This window comes from Sus scrofa, chromosome 6 (genome assembly GCF_054392235.1).
Source record: "Sus scrofa isolate SSC_HxYL_T2T_F1_AM1 chromosome 6, Sscrofa_HxYL_maternal_Yorkshire_Landrace_v2.0, whole genome shotgun sequence".
NCBI lineage: Eukaryota > Metazoa > Chordata > Mammalia > Artiodactyla > Suidae > Sus > Sus scrofa.
Genome location: NC_139388.1, coordinates 156,824,227 through 156,846,381, shown reverse-complemented (window position 1 = coordinate 156,846,381; position 22,155 = coordinate 156,824,227). Strand labels below are relative to the sequence as shown.

General features: G+C 41.2%; 1 protein-coding gene and 1 pseudogene across 1 annotated transcript in view; both read right to left on the bottom strand.

The window, feature by feature from the left end:
* Positions 1 to 11,363: 11,363 nt before the first annotated feature.
* LOC100525291 (cytochrome P450 2J2-like) overlaps positions 11,364 to 22,155 on the bottom strand; it is a 56,662-nt pseudogene continuing 45,870 nt past the window's right edge.
* The window catches only part of LOC110261221 (cytochrome P450 2J2), a 94,132-nt gene continuing 83,719 nt past the window's right edge, over positions 11,743 to 22,155 (bottom strand). Inside the window, exon 8 of the mRNA XM_084964905.1 lies at positions 11,743 to 11,875. The gene's annotated coding sequence lies outside the window, so the exon portion shown is untranslated. The remainder of the gene's footprint in view (positions 11,876 to 22,155) is intronic.

The following is a 22,155-nucleotide window of genomic DNA, read 5'->3' as shown; positions in this document are numbered from 1 at the left end:
TAAAGAAATTGAATCAATAATAAATAACCTTGCAAAAGAGAAAGCACCAGATCCAGAAGCTTTCTCTTCTGGTAGATGTATTGTACCAAACTTTCAAGGAATAAATTATAGAAATTCTCTACAATCATTCCCAAAAAATGGAAGCATGGGAAATATTTCCTTATTCATTCATCCCATGAGGCCGGTATATTACTAATAACAAACCAAAAACCAAAGACATTAGAAGAAAGGAAAAGAATATCTCTTATGAACAGAGATGCAAAAATCTTTAACAAAGTATTAGTAAAGAAAATCCAGAGGTACATAAAAAGAATTGTACACCATAACCATGTGGAATTTATTCTAGATACACAATGTTGATTCTATAATAATTCGTGTAACTCCATATCAACAGGCTAAAGATGAAAAGAAAAATCATGATTCTATCAATAGATTCAGAAAAAGCGTTTAACAAATTTCAACGTGCATTCATGATTAAAAACTTGCAACATACGAGGAATAGAAGAGAACTTTCTTAACTTCATAAAGAATATCTACAAAATCTTATACATCACAGTGTAGTTAATGGTGAGAAACTAGATGTTTTCTCCATCAGTTCAGAAAGAATGCACAGATGTTCTCTTTCACCACTTATTTAACACTGTACCAGATGCCCTGGCTATGCAGTTGAACAAGCAAAAGAAACAAAAAGTATACAGAGTAAAAAGAAAGAAAATATCTGTCTATATAGAGACTCACTAAGAACTAAAAAAAAATGTCTCTGGGAACAAGTAAGCAATTATAGCGAGCTTACAGAATAAAATTTAAATTGTATTACGAAAGTACTAAATAAAAAAGGATTAATGCACAAAAGTTAATTTCTTTCCTAAGTACCAGCAATGAACAATTGGAATTTGAATTTAAGAACTCAATAGCTTCCATTAGCACCAAAACAGAAATAAGAACAAACAAAGCTAGTATTTAATTGCATATATAATAAAATATGTATATGAAAACAAAACTGTGATGAAAGGAAATATAAAATAAAATATAAATAAATGGAGAGATATTCTATGGTTCATAAGTAGGATATCAGTTTTTCCCAAATATATATTCAAATGAAATACATAAATATATGTATTTAAATAAATAAATATATATTTAGGAGATCCTAAACAAAAGACCAGTAGATTATTTTGTAGATACTGACAAAGTGATTCTAAAGGTTATGGAAAGACAAGAGAGCTTTAGGATGTACAACACAATGAATCAACTGTAATGTAAAATGTATACTTTAGTTAATGATAATAACATACCTGGAGTTTCTGTTGTGGCTGTGCAGGTTAGGTATCCTACCTTGCCTCTGTGAGGATGTGGGTTCAATCCCTGGGTGCACTCAGTGGGTTAAGGACCCAGTGTTGCTGCAAGCTGTAGCATGGGCCTGCAGCTGCAGCTATGATTCGACCCCTAGCCTGGACCTTCCATGTGCTGTAGATGCTGCTGTAAAAATAATAATAATAGTAATAATAATAATAATAATAATAATAATACATGTGATTAGGAATGCAGCATTCGAAGTGCTTTAAGATTTTCCAACCCTGAGAGTCTATGACACATAGGTCCTTCAGACAAAACAGAGTTAAGTGTATAGAGATGGACTCATGTTACATACCATTTAAAAATTTCTTTCTTTTTGCAAATAAGGAGTGACAACCATTTCATTAAAGATCTAGCTATTCAATGCTACATGAGGTCCTTAATTTCCCCCAAAACTTTGTAATAAATTTAAGTTCAATTTTTAAAAAAAATTCCAGAAAAAACATATTTTTCTATAGAAAAGGCACAATTAAAATGTACCTCTTATGAGAGTACCCTTGTGGAGCAGTGGGTTAAGGATATGTGTTGCAACTGCAGCTGCTCTGGTCACTACTGTGGTGGAGGCTGGAGTCCTGGCCAGGGAACTTCTAGTAGACACCTTTTTTCCTAGCATTATGGAATAAAGGTTTTAAACTATATACTGAAGTATATCATAACCCAGACAAGTCCACACATCATAAATACATAGTTCAATGAATTTTAAAATTTTTATTTTCATTTATTTTATTTTATTTTTATTTTTGTCTTTTTTCTTTTTAGGGCCACACCCACGGCATATGGAGGTTCCCAGGCTAGGGGTCGAATCAGAGTTACAGCTGCCAGCCTACACTACAGCCACAGCAATACCAGATCCGAGACAAGTCTGCAACCTACACCACAGCTTGTGGCAAAGCTGGAACCTTAACCCACTGAGTGAGGCCAGGGATCGAACCTGCATCCTCATGGATAATAGGTTCGTTTGCCACTGAGCCATAACGGGAACTCTGAATTTGCATGAATTTAGCACATCCTTTATATGCTAAATTTGTTCTGTACTATTGCGCATAGAACAGAAACTAGAATATTACTGGCAATCTGCCTTGTGCTTCTTTCTAGACATTATTCCTCATCCAATGGTAAGGTCTATCCTGATTTTAAAAACTCTATATTGTCTAATAAATGCTGTTGAATAAAACTGAAATCTTCCTGCCCTCGCTCAGGTATGAGAATTTCAGGAAGGATTTAGTTGGTTTTAGATATAGTTTTCATTGGTTTTACTTTGGAGCATTTTACTGTCCTCATCATCTCTAGTGTCTTCCCCCTTGTCAACTCACATAATTTCTTCAGAACCTGGTTGTTTAACTTGGCTTCTTCACTTCTCACTTGGAGAACGTGGGCTAAAGTCTGAGAATGTTAAATATCTAACATTTAGAAACTTGTCAACTCCAATCTTGGGAATGGAATCAAAGAAATCAGATAAAAAAAAGAAATGAGGCATTTAAATTACAAAGAAAGAAGTAAAATAATCTTCCTTTGCAGATTAAAGAATCACATATTTAAAAATCACTAATGGCTCAACTAACAAATAAAAAAAAAAATGTTAGGCCTAATAAACAAAGTCAGAAAATTTACAGGATGGAAACTGACATGCAAAAATCAGCTTTTCTATACTCTAACAATGAACTCTCCAAAAAGGAAATTAAGAAAACAATCTCATTTAAAACAGCAACAAAAAGAATAAAAATACTTAGGAGTAAACAGTCAAAAATGTGAAAGAACTGTACACTGTAAACTATAAAACATAAGGAAATTAAGGAAGACATAGCTAGTTGGAAAGACATTCCCTGTTCAAGGATTGGAAGAATTAATATTGTAAAAATGTCTATACCCCCCCAAAGTCATCTACAGGTTCAATGTAATTCCTATCAAAGTCCAATGGCATTCTTTACAAAAATTAAAAAAAAATTCTAAAATATTTATGGAAGTACAAAAGGCCCTGAATAGCCAGAGGAATCTTGAGCAGGAAGAGCAAAACTGGAGGCATCACACTTCCTGCTTTCGACCATTATTACAAATTACTATTACATTTGATTACTATTTCATTTTATAGTAATCAAAACAGATTTATAGACCAATGGATGGAACAGAGAACTCAGAAATAAATCCACACATTATGGTCACCTGATCTTCAACCAAATACTCAAGAACACACAATGGGTAGGACAGTCTCTTCAATAAATGATTTTGGGGAAAGTGGATATCCACATGCAGAAGAATGAAACTGAACCCTTACCTCACAGAATAAACAAAAATCAACTCACAATGTATTAAAGACTTAAAAGTTACACTCAAAACCGAAGAAAATACTAGAAGAAAATATAGGAGAAAATGTTATTGACATTTGCCTCAATAACAATTTTTTGGTCATGGCAACACAAGCAGAGGCAAAAAGGCAAAAGTAGCCAAGTGGGACTATATCAAACCAAAAAATTTTGCACAGCAAAGGAAACAATCAACAGAGTGAAAAAGTAACCTATGGAAGGAGAGAAAATATTTGCAAAGCATATACATATATAATAAGGGGTTAACATCTAGAATATCTAAGGAACTCATAAAACTCAATCTCAGAAAAATAAATAACCCAATCAAAATTGCAGAGGACTTGCTTGAATAGACATTTCTCAAAAGAAGAAATACACAAGACCAACAGTTACACGAACTGATGCTCATCATTATTATTAGGGAAATGCAAATCAAAACCACACTTCACACCTGTTAGAATGGTTATTACCAAAATGACAAAAGGCAAGTGTTGGCAAGGATGTAGAGGAAAGGGAACCTTGTACACAGTGGTAGGGAAGTACTTTAGTACAGCCATTATGAAGGAGGGAGTTTCCTCAAAAAATTAAAATGGAACTACCATATGATCTAGTAATCCTACTTCTGGATATTTATCCAAAAATGGAAATTAATATCTCAAAGAGATATCTGCTCTGCCATGTCCACTGCAGCATTATTCACAAAAGCCCAGTCACCCTGGAAACATAAGTGACTGTCAAGAGGTGAATGAATAAAGAAAATATAAAAAAAGTATATATGGGTGTTCCTGTTGTGGCATAGCAGAAAGGAATCTGACTAGGAACCATGAGGTTGTGGGTTTGATCCCTGGCCTTTCTCAGTGGGTTAAGGATCTGGTGTTGCCATGAGTTATGGTGTAGGTTGCAGATGTGGCTTGGATCTGGCATTGCCGTGGCTGTGGCAAACGCTGGCAGCTGTAACTCCAATTAGACCCCTAGCCTAGGAGCCTCCATATGCTGCAGGTGTGGGCCTAAAAAGCAAATATGCATACACACACACATATATATATTTACATAAATGTATATACATATACATAATCACTTTATACACACACATATACACAAATAAAGGTAAATATAGAGGTGATGGATAAGGTATGTAGTTTGACTGTGGTTCACTTTCCTAAACTTATTAAAAATATCAAAAATGTTTCAAAGTCTTAAATAGAAAAATGAAGACAATGAATTTTTTAAATAATTTTGTTAGAAATATCTCATTTGAAGTGTTTGCTTAGTAATTCCAATTTCCGGGCTTTTTCAAGGACAGTTTCTTCTGATTGCTTTTTACCCTGGATGTTTGCCATAGTTTCCTCTTCTTTATATCATTCATAATATTTTTTGAAAATTTGACATTTTAATTTTTTTTTAATTTGACAATATGGAAACTCTGGACATCTAGAACTACCCAGGTTCTGTTAATGTTACTGTCACTGTTTTTGTTGCTTCTTGCTTAGTGACTTTCTTGGGTGAATTCTGTAAAATTTCTGTTTTTCATAACGTGCACCTGCTGAATGCTCTGCTGTTAGCATTGTGTTCAGCTTATGTGCACAGGGGTTTCCTCAAATGCCCTAAACCAAAGGGTCTCTCAGGGCTCTGCAGTGTGAGATGGGTTCAGCACTCATGCAGGTAGTTCACATGCTGTCTTAGCTTTAATTTCTGCTTGCACAGAGCCTCGAGATCTGACAGAGATGAGATTAGTGCTTCCTGGATCCCTCATGGGCATGTACAGAGCCCTTGCAGGTGCCAAGCCTTCTAGATTCCCAGGAATATGGCCGGGCTTGTTGAATGGGCAATGGATGAAAGGCTTGCTACACAGTGGCAGAGGTTTCTGATGATGCTGCAGCATTCATCTAGCTACTCTGTCCTAGTCACTAGGCTGCTCACCCCCCACCCCCACCCCAAATAGTATGTTCAAAAACATTTGGTGAACCTCTACTATGAAGCAAAACCATTAGGTACTGAGCCTAATGAGCAGGGCACTCTGAAAAGCTCAATGTAATTGGGTGATCACATGGAAACAGCAAATGGAACTTTGGGATAAAATTCTCAGAAAATAGAGCCATAGATCAACTACGTGGCTGAGAGAGTCCAGAAAACATCATTGAAGATTTGGCACATAAGCAGGGTCTGCCAGGTATAATTAAATATTTCTTACAGAAAAACATATCATATGAAGACATGAAGATGATAAAGGATCTGGTCTGAAGGAATGGATAGGAATTCAGCAGTTTGGCAGGAAAAGTATTAAGGGATGGATTGCAGAGTTGAGCAGGTTTCAGATCACAAAAATTACCCTGTAGGAGTTCTAGCACTGGTGAAAGCAGTCAGATCTGGGTGTCTCTAGAGGGCTGCCAAAAAAACCCCCCAAGCCCCCCAAAACTACCATGTGCCCAGCTAAGGAGAGGTCACAGACGTGGCTGTGCATGGCCACCTCCAGGGGGCACTGTTCACGTGGACCACCTGGAGGGCATCCTGGGGGTTCACCATGGGCAGTCCCACTGAAGGATTGATAAGGATCTCGTGGTCAGTAGGGAAGAGAGGATATCGTTCTGTGAACCCAGTGAGGAAAAAATCAGATGGTCTGGAAAAAAGTTTTAGAGCTATTTGGAGGCTTTTGTCTGGAAACCTGTTAAGACCATTACAATTGCAATTTAATCTATTATATGCCAAACACACTGTTATTTTTTAACATAAATACGTATCATGTTTACATTTATATAATAAAGTATGTTTATGTGATATATAATTTACATATGATATATAAAATGAGTTTATATTTATGAATGTCTAATATACATTAAGCAAAATAATTATACACACACACACACATACTTGTCATAACAACTAAAATGCAGGTTTATCAGACATTTTAAGGTATGTGGCAGAAATGAACAATCCCCAAATCCTGTGGTTCACAACACCATAGGTCTGTTTCTCATATCGCATGTCCACTTGGAATCAGCTATGACTGTGCTTCATGTCTTTGTGTCTTTGATGTAGACTGACAGACACTTATCTGGGACATATTATTCTCATGGCAGGGAAAAAAGAAAACTGCAAAACTATGGCTCTAAAGCACTCAGAAGTGACCAGTGAAGCTTTTGCTCCCTTTCATTGGCTAAAGCAAATGGCATGGTCATTCCCACATCCATCAGGGTGGTCAGAGAATCCTCCCACAGAGAGAAGCAACACAAAGGAAGGTGATCCAGAGAGGGGCAGGGCATTTCTGAACCAAGCTCATGATTCACAGCCATGTTATTCCTTCTATTTCTGGGTTCGGGAAATAATTCCCAAGCAGAACTTTATACATGATAAAACCTGGAATGAAATTCAGGCCAGCAGATCTCCAAAGCCCTGACCCCTGATTCATTGGATTTCCCCATGCTGCCCCCTGAATCTTTTAATGTTGTTTTAGGTGCATCAGATCCCTGAGATATCTTTGGATTTTGGACGTTTTTAACAGAGAATTCTCTGTTTTGACCCTGACTGTTGTAACAGGGATTATCAATGCTTCAGCACCATCCCCTAGAAGTGAGTCTTTGCATTTGAACTTTTATAAATGCTGAGATTAAATTCTTTTCTGTTTCAAAAGTAGAGGGAGAGAATCTTAGGTTTCTAGAGCTGTACAAACAGCTCGTGGTGACTGCACAAGCACACAGTGTAATCTAGATATTGCAAATACCCATCCAGGCACATCAGTCTGTTCTGGAGAAACAAGGTTGGGAAATGGAACAGGTGGTCTTATTCCAGAAAGCCATCTAGGAAATGGAAGGGAACCGATGAGTTAAGAACAAGCCTGCCTGCCTCCACTGTGTACCTGAGGGATTTTCTAACATATTGGCAGCAGGACTGAGACATAGGCCATTGGAGTGAGGTGACAGGATAGAGGAAGAGTGGCCAAGATCTGATTTTGGATGACAGGGCCAATCTAACACCAGCCCACGGTGATTCTACCTTATTTTAACCACTAAGTTGCTATTTACTGGGCCCAACCATGTCTGTGTTGATGCTAAACAAGACAGACACTGTTCCTCAGGGAATCCTCAAGGAATGTTTTAGCTAACAATTGCTGTGTAAAAATGCACCTCAAAACCTAGGAGCTTCAAAATATAACCAACCATTTAATTGAAAAATTGAAGGTTGGCAATTTTTGCTGGGTTCATTTGGGCAATTCTGGTCTCAGCTGGGTTCACTCAGGCATCTGCGTTCAGCTGCTGGATTTGCTTGGGTCCAGTTTGCTCAGATGGTCTTTTGCACTGCTCTGGTGGTTGTCCAGCTGTCAGCTCAGGAGATGTGACAGAAATGACAGGGCCACATTTTTCATCATCCATCAGGGTAACGTGGGTTTGTTTGTGATAGCAAAGTTGCAAAAGAGCAGGCAGAAGCACACAGGATCCCTTGAGCCTTAGCTCAGAAAGATCGTTTCCTTATATTCTTTGGATCAGAACTGGTCAGCAGGCCAGAGCAAAGTAAAGGGGAATGTAAATGGATTTCATCTCTTAAGAGGAAACATTTTTTTTTCTTTTTTCTTTTTTTTTTCTTAACAACAGAAATTTATTTTCTCACAATCTCTAGTATGGAAGTCCAAAATCAAGGTGGTATCAGATTTGCTTTGTCTTCTCTCCTTGGCTCGCAGGAGGGTAGGAGGGGCATTAAGAGGAAATATTTTAAAGTCACATTGCAAGGGGTGTAAATTTAAGGAGGGGAATTATTATGGCCATTTTCACAAAAAAAAATTATTGTTCTCAGTCCATCTTAAGTTCCATAAAAACTACAGCAGGCTGATGAAGATTCTGTCTCATGCTAGGAGAGTAACTAGAACTAAACTAGTTTCTTTTACCATAAACAACCAGAACTATAGGCAAAGGAAACAGTAAGTTTTCAGATATTGGAAAATTGGCAGTTCAGGCCTGTGATCCCCAAGAGAAAGGAACAAATGAGATAAGTTCTACAATCTCCTAGGTTTTCTGCCTGGAGGCATTTATTGAATCCCTCACTACAATGCAGGGAGGGGATTTATAACAGAAATGAGACAATACAGATTGGAATTTGGGGTGATTGACAGGGACCAAAGTCCTTGGACACTCCTTCCCAGTGCCTCCCCTTCCCTCTTGGTAGCTTAGCAACAAGGAGGCTTGAGTTGACTCCAGGGGAGAACAGCCTGACACCCAGGTAGAGCTCTGGGGTTCCCTGGTCTAACATAGAAACTCACCCAGGAAGCTGTCTTTGTCACTTAGTCACCTGCCAGCACCTGCCTCCCAGGGCTCTGGGAGGTGGCCCCTCTGCTGGAGCCTTTCCCTAGGGCATGTGATCAAGCCACGCCCAACCTGGACATGCGCCATACAACTTAGGGTCTCCTAGTGCCCTGCTCCTCCTCTGCTTGCAGGTCCTCCACCTCCAACATGATGTGATACTGACTCTGCAGCATAGATGTGCCTGTGTCACACCAGGACACAGGTAGAGGGGACATTCACAGCCTGGGTTGTTTTGCGGTCAAATCTGTGCCTCATCCATGATGCCACAGAACATGTCATGTACTCACACACCATGTGTCAGAACTGGATATAACGGAAGAGGGAAAGGGGCCCTGGAGCTTCCAAAACAGATGAGGAATAAGAGTTACAAAAGTACAGACAACAGAAGCCTTGTGTGATGCTTGGAGAGGAAGAGAAATCATATTTTAGAATTTCTCCAATGAACCTTGAGGAAAAGAGATTTTGCATGGCCAGAAAATTCAGTTGCTCCCAGTCACATGTCCCCAAGCTTCCTGGTTAATCGTGGTCACACTCTATTTTGCTCTGTGACCTATTGCATTTGTTAAGTCAGGATGAGAACCCTGGGGTCTTCCACTGATTCCACAGGGAGTAAGTAAACGCCCACCCTTCTAGAATCATGGGAAATGCACAGCAGAGCAGGAATGGAACTCAGAGGTGAGCGAGGCTTTCATTTTATAGATGGGGAGACTGAGCATATTACGGAAGGTATTTTAGCCAATTTCTTAGTCTCTTAAATGGATGATCTGAATGTGGGGAAAAGAAGTGGAAAACAAGACCTCAGGTGTTCCAGAAGTTCAAGGCCTGCTTTGATTAGTTTTATTCTAGAAATAGAATTTGAGGTGCTTTATAGAAAGGCAGATTTCTGGGAGAGTAAAAAGAAAGCGCACTCTAATGGATGACTGGGTTTCTCACTTTCTCACCTAGACCAAATCCTCCCCCTACCCTTTAGGAAACACAATCTCTTCTTCCACCTGCACTGACCCTCCCTGACAGCCTCAGGCTCTCTCTAGCCAGACTATCGCTCTCTCCCCCCGCCCCACTTCTGTTTCCTCTTCTAATAGCACCCATTGAACTGGCTTTTCTTTGAACCCCAAGCAATGGCAATGAAAAGCCACATGTCCTTATGGCTCATTTTGTTCCAAGTTACTTACATTTCTTAGGTCTTGTGGTCCTAGACAAAAAGAACTTCTATCCTATTTAGTGCAGTTTACCAGGTTTGTTTGTGTTTGTTCACAACAAGGTTGGCATCAAAAGTCCAGGACTATCACTGGTACCCAGCTCTCTAGTTTATGGCCAATTTTTCCCTCAGCAACCACAGAGGAAGGTTGAACAGGATTCTGGCACTTCTGGTTCCTGCTAGAAAATATTCTACCAAGGCTCATCAGTTGACTTTAGCCTGGGAATGCTTGTCAGTCAAAACCTGGCAGTCAATTTGTGAGAAAAGATCATACCTACTACACTGTCAAATCCCGTTGTTTGCAATGGCCTGGGAATAAATGCCTGAGAGGAGATTTAAGGTAAGGAGGCACCTTAAAGACAGAAAATATTTCCACATTTGTTCCCCAAATCTGCTTTTTAGGTTTGGTTAATTGTGGTCACAATCTCCTTGGTCCTGGGTCCAAGGTCAAGGTCGCGTGTCCTTAGGTGAATAAGAAAAACTGCTTCTGCAAAGAAACCTGCCCATAAATCAAGATACTACCTGCCCTGGAGTTCCTGTTGTGGCTCAGTGGTTAACAAACCCGACTAGCATCCATGAAGATGTGGGTTTGATTCCTGGCCTTGCTCAGTTGGTTATGGATCCAGAGTTGTTGTGAGCTGTGGTGTAGGTCGCAGACTCGGCTTGGATCTCACATTGCTGCGGCTGTGGTGTAGGCTGGCAGCTACACCTCCAATTTGACCCCTAGCCTGGGGATATCCATATGCCATGGGTGTGGCCCTAAAAAGAAAAAAAAAAAAAAGATACTACCTGCCCTGCTGACTTCCCTGGTGCTAATCTGAGGCAGAAGCCTAAACAGTGTTACCAAGTGTGACAATTTTTTTTCCTGTTTTTCTTTTTGGCTGCCCCACTGTATATGGAGTTCCCAGGCCAGGAATCAGATCTGAGCTGTAGTTGGGACCTATGCTACAGCTGTGGCATCATCAGATTCATTAACACACTGTGCCAGGCCAAGGATCAATCCTGAGTCCCGGTGATGCAGAGATGCTGCTGATCTCATTGCGCCACAGTGGGAATTCCCAAGTGTGACATTCTTTCTAGTCAACTTCTGAGGTTCCCCAGAGTCCAGCTTCTAACTCTTATTGACCATTTGGCACAACTTTGACCCAGACCATCTCAACAGGCCAGAAGCAAATCCCCACCTAAGGAAGGAAGCAGGAAGGAGGCAGATCACAGCTATGACTTTATGATGAGCTTTATGGTTTCCAAAACACTTCATGTCCATTATTTCCTCTGATTTTTACAGCAGTTCTTCCTTTACAGAAGCAATCATGATCCTCTTCAAATCTCCCGGATGAAAAGGCAAATGACTCACATACATCGTAACTGATTTGCCCAGGGCCACACTGGAGATGGCAAAGCTGGGGTTTGACTCCAGGTTCCTCCGAGTGCAGTTCCTAGGACCTGTGCTCAGAGGCACTTCATGCTGTCCCCTCACTTCTGAGCAGGAGCCCCTGCCTTGGGGGAGGTGCCCATTCTCCTTGCTTTCCTTCCCCTCCCCCTCCCACAACCTCATGCCCTGGGAACAGCACAGATGCGGGAGGTGACTGGGGAGAGGGTCAGGCCCACCCTGAACTTGAGGCTCAGCTTCTCATTGTCTGGAGGCCTGAAGGAGAATTTTTGTAAAAGGGAAGTAAAGAAAACGAACAGCTCAGTCCTGGCCAGCTGCTCTCCAAGGCACGCCCGCTTCCCTGCAAGACAAAAGCGTAAGAGGAGTTACCTTCCTGGTGGTGTCTGTGCCCAGCAAGGACTGAGATCTTCTACCATGTCTGGCAAAGCCCGAGCCTGGGGCGGGCCTGCTGGGCCTGGGGCTTTATGGACTCGGCTTGTTAGATCCCAACCACCTGGGTTCACCCAAGCCCAGAAAGCATCAATCCACAATCACACACACTCCAGAGCCTCCAGAGGTGGGCAGGTGAGGCACAGGCTGTAGATGAAGGAAGGCAGGAGCCTGGGTTGACTGTGACTGGAGAGTGGTGTTTAGCCTAAAGTCTTTCCAAAACCCATTACCAATCACAAAACACAAGCGCAGAGGAAACCTAAAAGGCTTTCAATTCTTAAAACTGCTGCAAAGTATAAACAAGTCAATGTCAGGACAAGGTTTCTCAAGTACAAGGCATCTTTTCCTTGTGTCAGGTTCTCCTCCTGAATGACTGGGACTCTCTCTGCCATGGCCCCTCCTGCAGGGCAGGCCCCTTCTCATCAGACTGTGCTCTGACCCCCACTCCAGGTCTCCACTGCTCCCTCCCCTTCCTAAATGCCCTCCTTGCCCCACTTGGGCTACAACATCCCACACTGGTCTCTACCTCCGTTTCTCTTGTGTGGGTCTGAATGAATAACTTTCTTTCTCCCTAGTGATACATATTCACTGCAGAAAGGAAAAAGTATTGTGAAAAGTATAAACACAATGAAAGATGTCTGTAATCTCATAAACCAGACCAAACACTTGTTAACCTCTTAACATATTTTCTCACTCTCCCTGTAAAGATTCTCCTGCACACAGTCACTGGAATTCCTTTCTGTAGTTAATCTGTGCTGCTTTATCTACTTTGTATTTTCCCATGTCATAAAATATTCTTGGAAAATCAATGTGTGCGTGACTCTGTTTTGTCCTCTGCTTTAACCAGTTGTTGAGGAAATAAAATTAGAGAATAGCTGCAAAACTATTTAATAGGTGTAAATATGCTTTAGAATTATATTGTTCTTACATTGTTTTTGCCTGTGTTTCCATCATCTTTATCTTTACCCATCAGAAATAGAACAATGAGGAAATTTGTTAAAATGGCACCAAACCAGTTTCAGTGTAAATACCCAAGATTCTCCTAGAAGAATCCAAATATTCTGACAAAACTGGACCCAGAGTGCCAGGAACCTAAATTAAAGTACTGGTTCCATCGGTAACCAGCTCTAGGCTATCATTTATTCTTACAGACATAAACATTTCTCACTTAACAAACATGTGAAATAATCTATCTCCTAATTTTGTTAGGTGCCTGGGGCAAGGATAGCAAATAGAAAGGAGCTATGAATTTGCTTTTAACATCATGAAAATGAGGGAAACTTGATTTCAAAGTTTCTGTCTGGATTAGAGGAAACATAGACCTTCTCCTTGGTGCTTCCATTAGCTGCCTATCACGAATTAACCAGGTCAGTGACATCATTAGTAAAATGACTTAACTGGAAGGGTTTTTGGGTAAAGTTCTTCCTTGTCTTACTCTTATGATCCAATGGTTTTTTTTATTTTTTATTTTTTAAAAATGAGAATCAGCGTCTTGCCTTTCAGGAGCTATTTGTTGCTTTGTTGGATCAAGGAAGTAAACTTAAATGATGAAAAGAGACTATAGATCTGCAATAGTAGGTTTGCCATTTCCCTGATTGTGCATATATCTTTTTTTTTTTTTTTTTTTTTTTGTCTTTTTACCATTTTCTTGGTCTGCTCCCACGGCATATGGAGGTTCCCAGGCTAGGGGTCCAATCGGAGCTGCAGCCACCAGCCTACACCAGAGCCACAGCAACACGGGATCCGAGCTGTGTCAGCAACCTATACCACAGCTCATGGCAATGCCGGATCCCTAACCCACTGAGCAAGGCCAGGGATCGAACCTGCAACCCATGGTTCCTAGTCGGATTCGTTAACCACTGAGCACAATGGGTACTCCGATTGTGCATATATCTTAATTCCACCCCAGACTGTCTTTTCCATGAGAAAGGAGGAGCGGTCCACACCCCATCCCTTCAGGGAGGCTGTCTTTACAAAGTTCTGGACCCAGAGACAGGCAAAACAACTGTGCACCAAAGATGGGAGTTTGGTGGGAAGAAACTTGACAGTGGTATTGATATTTTAACTCAGTGTATGTTACAGATTTCTCTTTCCTGTTCTATTGGCGAGGCCTCATTCTGGCACAGCTGAGGGAATTCCCGAACTGTGCCTTCTCTGAATTTCATTCTTCTCAGGCAGAGAGACTGACAGTGAGACTGCCTGATTACAATGATGACTCCATACCCCCTTCCATGTACTGTACTATTTGCAATATGATTTCTTAACCCTTATCATAAAAAAATTGTAGCATTCTCCCTTCCCCTTATGACCTGCATGGGCAATAGAATGCAGTGGGATGATGGTTGTGTCTCCAGCCTGACCCTTAGGGGGCGCTGTGTGCTTCTATTCTCCCTCTTGGGATCTTACCTTCATCTTCCACATGTGCATCAGCTGGGCTGGCTTCTTGGAGGATGAGAGGTAACTTAAACCCCACTGTCCCAGCTGAGGTCATCCTGGATCAGTCTTCAGAATCTTGACCTCCCAAAAAGGCAAGAGAGCCCAGTCAAGATCAGTTGAGCTCAAAGCTGCACAGCAGGAAAAAAAAAAAAAAAAAGCTGTACAGCAGATAGGTGAGCAATAAAACATACTTACTCTTTTAAATCACACACTTAAAACTACCTTTGTTATACAGCAATGTAATAATTGATAAATATAATATGAACCAGGTGAATCTTAAAATGCAAGGGCCTTTAAATGGAAAACTGAGATACATTCTAATTGTGCAAGAAAGAGCACTAGATGAAAACTAAGAAAATTTCAGTCTTAGTCCTTGTTCTGCCAATTCCTGGGGCACGTGATCCAGGATAAGTAACAACTCTCTGTTACTCCTAGTTTCCTTACATTAAGAGAAAAGATACTGATCCATTTCCTCTTTAACCTTTAATAACTGGGTTGCTGAAGGATTAAATGAGATAATTTACTTGCAAAGGAAGTCTGTAATTAAAACGGTATGTTACAACTCCCAATACCAAAATAAAGCAAGACAAAAATATTTATAATACTGAAATATGCAACTGAAACTTTGAACTCTAGGATGAAACCTGAAGTTCTTGCAGACATGGGGGCTGTCAGATATTCCTATATCTCATGTCTGCTTTCATATTAGGAAGTGATTTGTCCAATGTGAACAAAGGTGACACAGAACCACAAGGAGAAAGACAAAGAAGACCTAATCAGAATCAGTCCAGATACGCTCAGGACAGTGTCCTATGGCAGGAAAGCCTGGGCTCTGGATCACACCTACATGGGTTTAAATTCTAGGCCCTTCCATTTTGTGTCTTAGCTTGTCTCGGAAAACCAATCTACATTTAGTTTTAAATTAATGATAAGAAAACTATCAGGAATTTCAGAATGTCCACTGAAATTTAGCATTGAGTTACATTTTTGAAGAGATCCTGCCGGGGAGAGCATGGGCTTTAGTTGTGGATAAATCTGGTTAACATTGAGTTCTAGCTCTGCCACAGAAACTTTAAGACTTTAGATGCCATAGTTGATCCTGCTAAGCATCAGCTTTTTTTTTTTTTTTTTTTTTTTTTTTTATCTGAAGAGTGGTGATTAGAATTTGAACCTTGTAAGTTTACACTAGAACACATACTCCGGAGTGCAGATTTCCTTTCTATTCTACTTCATTCGCTGTTGTATTGTCAGGGCTGAATGCTTGACACATAATAGGTGCTCAGGAAACATATTTAGACTGAAAGAACTAGGAACTTACTTGAAATGATCTCTGCAACATACCTAACTCATTACCTGGGATACACTAAGAATTTTTCTTACTCATTTTACAAGGATAAGAGTTAAAACACCCTTTTGGAACAGGCTGTCTTGGAAACGTGAGAGAGAGAAAGTTTTAATGTATCCCTTTTTGTAGTTTTCAAGCTGTGTACCAAGGAATTGCATTAACTAGATTATAAAATGGTTATTAAAATTTTAGAAGGGGCAAAAGGACCTCTTCATGGGGCACTTGCAGAGTAGAATTCCATCTAGTTAAGCCTGTGGCACTTGGGTCACTCCTGATGCCCATAAAGAGAAGCAAGCAGCCCCTTTCCTTGCCCCCCACCCCACTCCCTTCTTAGAAATTACCTCCTGCTTTGTGTGAATGGATGGTTAAAAGGAACTTGGGAAATTAAAAAACTCAATAAAAATGGCAATTGACCAACTTCCTTTGTGGGTAATAGGCAGGGTCTGAGTTTCAGAACAACGAGAAGCTGAATCTCCATCAGAGTCAAGCAGGGGCTTAGGAAGTAAGGGCATCAGTCCTGGTGATGCTCTGCCCAGGGACTCCTGAGGGGCAACTAACTGAAAGAAGTTGCTGGGCAGGGCTATCTGGAGGGGTTTCAACTAAAGCAAAGACTTCCCCTTGCTGAAGTAAAGGGGAAGGGCTGAGAGAAGGACTCCAGGTTCCCACATTCCTATTTATTGCCACTCACCTATTTAGAAAGGCAGAAAAGCTTCCCGTTTCTTAAACTTTCCATTCTCCAGAAAATGCTCTGGATTGAATGTGTCTGGGGTGGCCCACTCTGCAGGGTCCCTGTGCAGTGCAGTCAGATTGATCAGAACCATGGTCCCCTGGAAAAGACAGCAAAGACTCAGGCAAGGTTTGACCAGCACAACACACCTGAGTAAAGGGGGAGCCGTCCCCAGGTCTCCCACCAAGGCTACAGTACCCTGAACCCCCTCAATGCCCCAAAGCCACCATCTTCAGAACCTAACCCCTCAGACCCTGCTCTATGCCATGCACAGCCTACAATGATGGACTGGAATTGTCTGCTGGGAATGTTACCAGGGAGGTGTGATTACTCTTGACTGCAGGTGGATCTCTACAGGGACCTGTCAGGGCAGGACATGAAGGGAATGTGAGTGCATCAATGAGAGAATAATGAGACAATGGCCAGTCAGGTCTGTTCTAAAATCAACCCAGCTGCTTAATGAAGTAATAACTATGCAAGCTCTTCTAAGGTAAAAATGTATTTCCTTCATCTCTGCTTCTTTACTATCTAGTACATTTTCTTCCCTCTACTACCTAGCGAATTCCACAGAAGGTTTAATTATAGAATCCAGTTGTCCAGGGAAAGGAAGCATGAGCAAGAAACCCAGGAGTTGGAGATCAGTTGTGGCTTAGTGGTAATGAAGCTGACAAGTATCCATGAAGATGTGGCTTTGATCCCTGGCCTCGCTCAGTGGGTTAAGGATATAGTGCAGCCATGAGCTGTAGTGTAGGTTGCAGATTCAGCTCAGACCTGGGGTTGCTGTGGCTATGGCTGTGGTTGTGGTTGTAGCTGTAGGCCAACAGCTGCAGCTCTGATTCAACCCCTAGCCTGGTAACTTCCATATGCCACAAATGTGGCCCTAAAAAGACAAAAAAAGAAAGAAAGAAACCCAGGAGTCACTCCTAATGCCTCTCTTTCCCTCACTCTGCCTTCATCCAATCATTCAGCAAGGAGGTCAGTTTCACTTGGTTCTGTCACCTCTGTTTTAGGTCCACCACTACCTCCTTGGGCTAGGTGACCACCTTGCTTGGCTAAACTCCTACAGTAGTTCCATAGCTATGTCCCATATTCTCTCTTGCCCCTTCCATTGTGCTCTACATGCTGAAAACAGAGTGAGCTTTGAATACGATTTATGCATGTCATTCCCATCCACTTTCCACACCTAGAACTTTATGGATAATCTTCAATAGCTCCATCTCCCTTAGATTAAGGAGCCCTGTCTGAGGCCCTCCTCCTGCCTGCACCACATCAGGCTTCTCAAACAGGGGACATATTCCTACTCATATCCAGGCCTCTTTACATGCTGTTCACCTTGCTGGAATGTCCTTCCTCCCCACTTTGTCACTGAGTTAACTCTGAAGGCTCCTTTTATCCTCAGTGGAAACATCGCTTCCTTTTGGAAGCTTTACTCTCTCCATCCTTCTCTACCTATCGCAGCTAACCTGCATCATTCTAGAAACCAGTGACTGTTTTTCCTTGGGCAATTATCATGGTTTATAATTATAAACTTGCATGAGTTGTCTTCCCAGACCTGAATGTTTTAGGTGCCTAATAAACATCTGTTTAATTAATATAATAACTCCCACTTTGAGCCCTTTTTATTCTAAACACTAGATGAAATGTTTTATGTGCATGACCTCATTTTAGGTCCACCTGAGAGATAGGTTTAAGTGTGTTTACACATATATAATTTGAAGCTCTGAGAAATTGAATAAGGTGTCCAGAGTTACTGGTAGAAGGCAGTAGAACCATGATTTGAACTAGGAAATTTGACATCAAAGCTATGACCCACAACTTGTACAACATTCAGTCAATGAGATGTTTCATTTCCCAGGAATGATTCTTTAAGATATTAAAAATTACTGGTAGAACAAGTCTGTTGAGCCAGGCTTGTTCCCTTGAGCTAAATTAATTTCTATAAAAATGCAAAGAGCATCTGTGAAATCATTTACACCTCGATTTTACCCACAAGTAGGTCCATCTTTAAGAAAATAGTGAGTGCTATAGCTGCAGTAGTAGTTGCTTTTCCTGGCTCTGCAGGGATGGTAACCAAGGGGTATCCCATGGGGGAGCTCCTCTGGTTCTGCTTCTTGAGGTCATCCCCAGTGTGATACAAACAGAGGGACTTAGACACACTGGAGTGAATCCATAGAGGCTCACCAAGGTGGTGAGAAAGCACAGGAAGGGGAAATGTGCAGTGTGGGCTCTTTAGCACTTGGTCTGGTGAAGCACTTGGTCTGTTTTAACACTTGGTCTGGTTTAACAATGAACAGATATTGTACATGTTCAGAGCTATAGAAGTGGAGACCCAGCAGAGAAAGGATTCTGTTAATGGGGAAAGGCAAGGGGACCAGGGGTGGTCAGACCTCACAGAACTGACCTTTGAAGGGTGCGGAGCAGTTCAGAGGCTCTAGTGAGAGTGTATTTGGGGAACTACAAGGCTAGAGTTAGGCTGCCTTGCCCAGGCAGTGGATGAGAGAGATGGAGGAAGGGGGATGAGGCTAATGGAGAAGGGTCTTGCATGGCCTTCAGAGTTTCTTCTACACAGAGCAAAGTGACAGCGCTCACTTGGTATTTCAGAAGGGATGCCATCTTGGTACCTGGCTGGGAGGTGGAGACTGGAGCTGAGGGGGTTGACCTGTAGGGAGGGCACAGAATGGGAGTGTCAGACTCAGTGAAAGTGGGTCTGAGAAACAAGTTGGTAGGCTCAAGTGTATTTCATGGAAGACCCCACATGGGGATGAAGGGAGCCAGGAACCAACTCAGAGGTTTCTGGGGCAGCCTTTGAGAGACCCTATTAGACACTTGAGCTGTTTGCACAGGTAATCCTAAGTGGCTTTAACACATATGGTTGAGAGTGCGGTAGCAAGGTGTGGGCTTGGGGGAAAGGGGTGAGAGAGAGGCAGGAGCAGTGGCTGGAGTCAAATTTGAAAGGCTTTGCTTGCGACGTTGCTCACAAAAAATAACATGATCCAGGATTGATTGCCTTCTTTTACTAAGAAATACGAAGAAAATTAAAACACCTGCTGATAATGCTGATCAGTCTTGAGCATGATGCACTTGTCATCTGTAACACAAACTTTTTTTTGGGGAAACTCAAAAATGTATCAAATACATTTATCTTCTGCATTAAGTAAACAATTTTTTTTTTAGCCTGTGGCTATTCATTCATTGTTTTCAAGAGCAGATTGATAAAGTTCGAGTTTATTTTTAATATCAGTTTAAGGATACCAGAAGAGAACAGGTTCAGTGAGGGGTTTAGAAGAAGAGGGAGTAGGGGTATTCAATTTGTAGTTTCTTCACTACATCCAGGCAGTGGGGGGTTCACTTTTGCAGCTCAGGAGGGAGCCCACAGACAGAAGGTAGATTTTAGAGTCCCAGAAAACAATAAAAAAGTGCACTGTGAAGAGTGGCCACTAGGGGACACAGGAGAGCTGCCTGCCTAGATCCTAAGAGTGGTGGGCAGAGTGAGAGCATGATTTCCTTTGAGAAGACTGGGAATTTAACAGGGACCCAGTGAGTACTATTGTAGGGGAGAATCTTTCAACGTCAAAGTAAAGCAACTCCTATAGGGAAAACATGGTGTAGTACAAAAAAGATGAGCCTGGGAATCAGAACAGCTGTTTCTGGAACCCAGCTCTTGTCACTATATAGCTGAGAGAACTTATGCAAGATTAATCACTTTCTGAGCCTTGGCTTTCAAATTTATAAAATGAGAATAACAGGATATTCTGAGGACTGATCAAGACATTTTGAAAGAGCCTGTATGGTCTATGGTACATAATCACTGTTTAATCAGCACTGGTCCCTCTCTCTACTGTTCTGGTACTTAGTACTGCTCAGGTTTGGCTTGGTTTCCCTTGTGAAATGATAGTCCCATCATGTGCTATAAGTCAGAGCTGGAAGCACACCTGTGGGGATATTATGCTAGAAACACCGGCACTAATGTCATATTGGTTCAGGTGGTTTCAAATTCTCCTTCAGAAGCAGAAATTTCCAAAGTGTAATATGGCAGGTCCCTAGTCCTGTGAGAAGCACTCCAAAGGGAAAGAAAAGGCAAAGTCCTTTTCTTTCTATGCCATGCATACTCCTCATGGCAAAGTCTGAGGCCTGATGCTTGTAGTAACCCCAAGGCAGTTCACAATGCACATCATGCAGTAAAAACACGGAGCAACCTCACAGCTAAGAAAGTCAGGCTTTGCCTAAATACACTTGATAGAAGAATCCCATGTACACAAAAACGAAACAAACAAAAAAGTACTTAATCAGAGATGATATTGTTCTCTCCCCATTTAGGTGATTCCCTAGGACAAGAATACATGTCACTTTTCCAGTTGAGATTCCTACCATTTTAAAAGTATAAACTTGGAGATCTGAGGCTGCACATAGGACCCTAATTACCTTGGGCAGGTGGTATCCAGCCAGGGTGGTATCGGCTGCTACCTGCCTGGGTGCGTTCATGGGGATGATGTTGCCCATTCTCTGCACTTCATGGATGACAGCGTTGGTGTAGGGCATGGACTCTCGAGCTGCTGTGTTCGGCCGCTGTGATTGGCCAAGCACCCTGTCAATCTCAGCTTGGACTTTCTCTGGAAAAGCAAAGGAAGTTCTAATATTCTATCAGCCATAATTTTCCTTGAGCCTAGTTAAGCTAAGGAATGGAATAACCAGGATCATGATGGCTAAAGTTATAGTAGGTGCTATAGACTGTAGTTTCTCAAAGATGATGTGAGTGGAAAGTGGGCCCTGGTTTAGGACAAATCTGTTGAAAATTCTTTCTCTACAACATTCTTCCTCTAAGTTACTGAAAGAGTTTGAGCCTCTGTTTTCTCTTCTTATTAGTGGGGATAAATCAACTTTTATCTTTAGGATTTTTGGGATGTACAGGAATTGATTTAGAGGAGCATCCCAAAAGTAAGAGAAACTCTACTAATTGTGCCCCAACAAGTGTTTTTCTCTTTTTCTACAGTAACAGAGATTTTGGGTAGATACTTGGTTGCTCAGCTAAAGACTACATTTCCCAGATTCCCTTGTGACTAAGTTCTGACCAATGGAATGTATGTAGAAGGACCTTTAATGCTGGGAACCTGCCCTTAAAAGGAGGATGTGTGCTTCCTTCTCCTTCTTCCCTTCCTACTTTGCAGGAAAGTAGGCTCAATGGTGAGCCATCTCTGAGAGTGTTTGCAAGGACATCATTCTAGATGCACCGGAAGGAGCTTGGACCCCGAAGGGTTCTCCTGAGAACAGCTTAGATTTTTTCATTGGAGAGAGATACAAATGTCCATTTTTTAAACTGCCCATTTAAAATCTTTTACAATTGTGGTAAAATATGCATAATACAAAATTTACCATCACAGCCATTTTAAATGTACAGTTTAACAATGTTAAGCATATATGTATTGTTATGCAACCAATCTCCACAACATTTTTATTTTGCAGAACTGAAACTTGACTCTGATTCAAACACAACTCATTTTCTCCTGCACCCAGCCTCTGACAGCTACTGTTTACTTTCTAAGAATTTAACCAGTCTTGATATCTCATTAAAAAAATCATATAGTATATATATTTTTTTACTAGATTATTTAATTGAGCATAACTTTCTCAAGGTTCATCCATTTTTTTTAGCACATATCAGAATGTTTCCTTTTTTTTTTTTTCT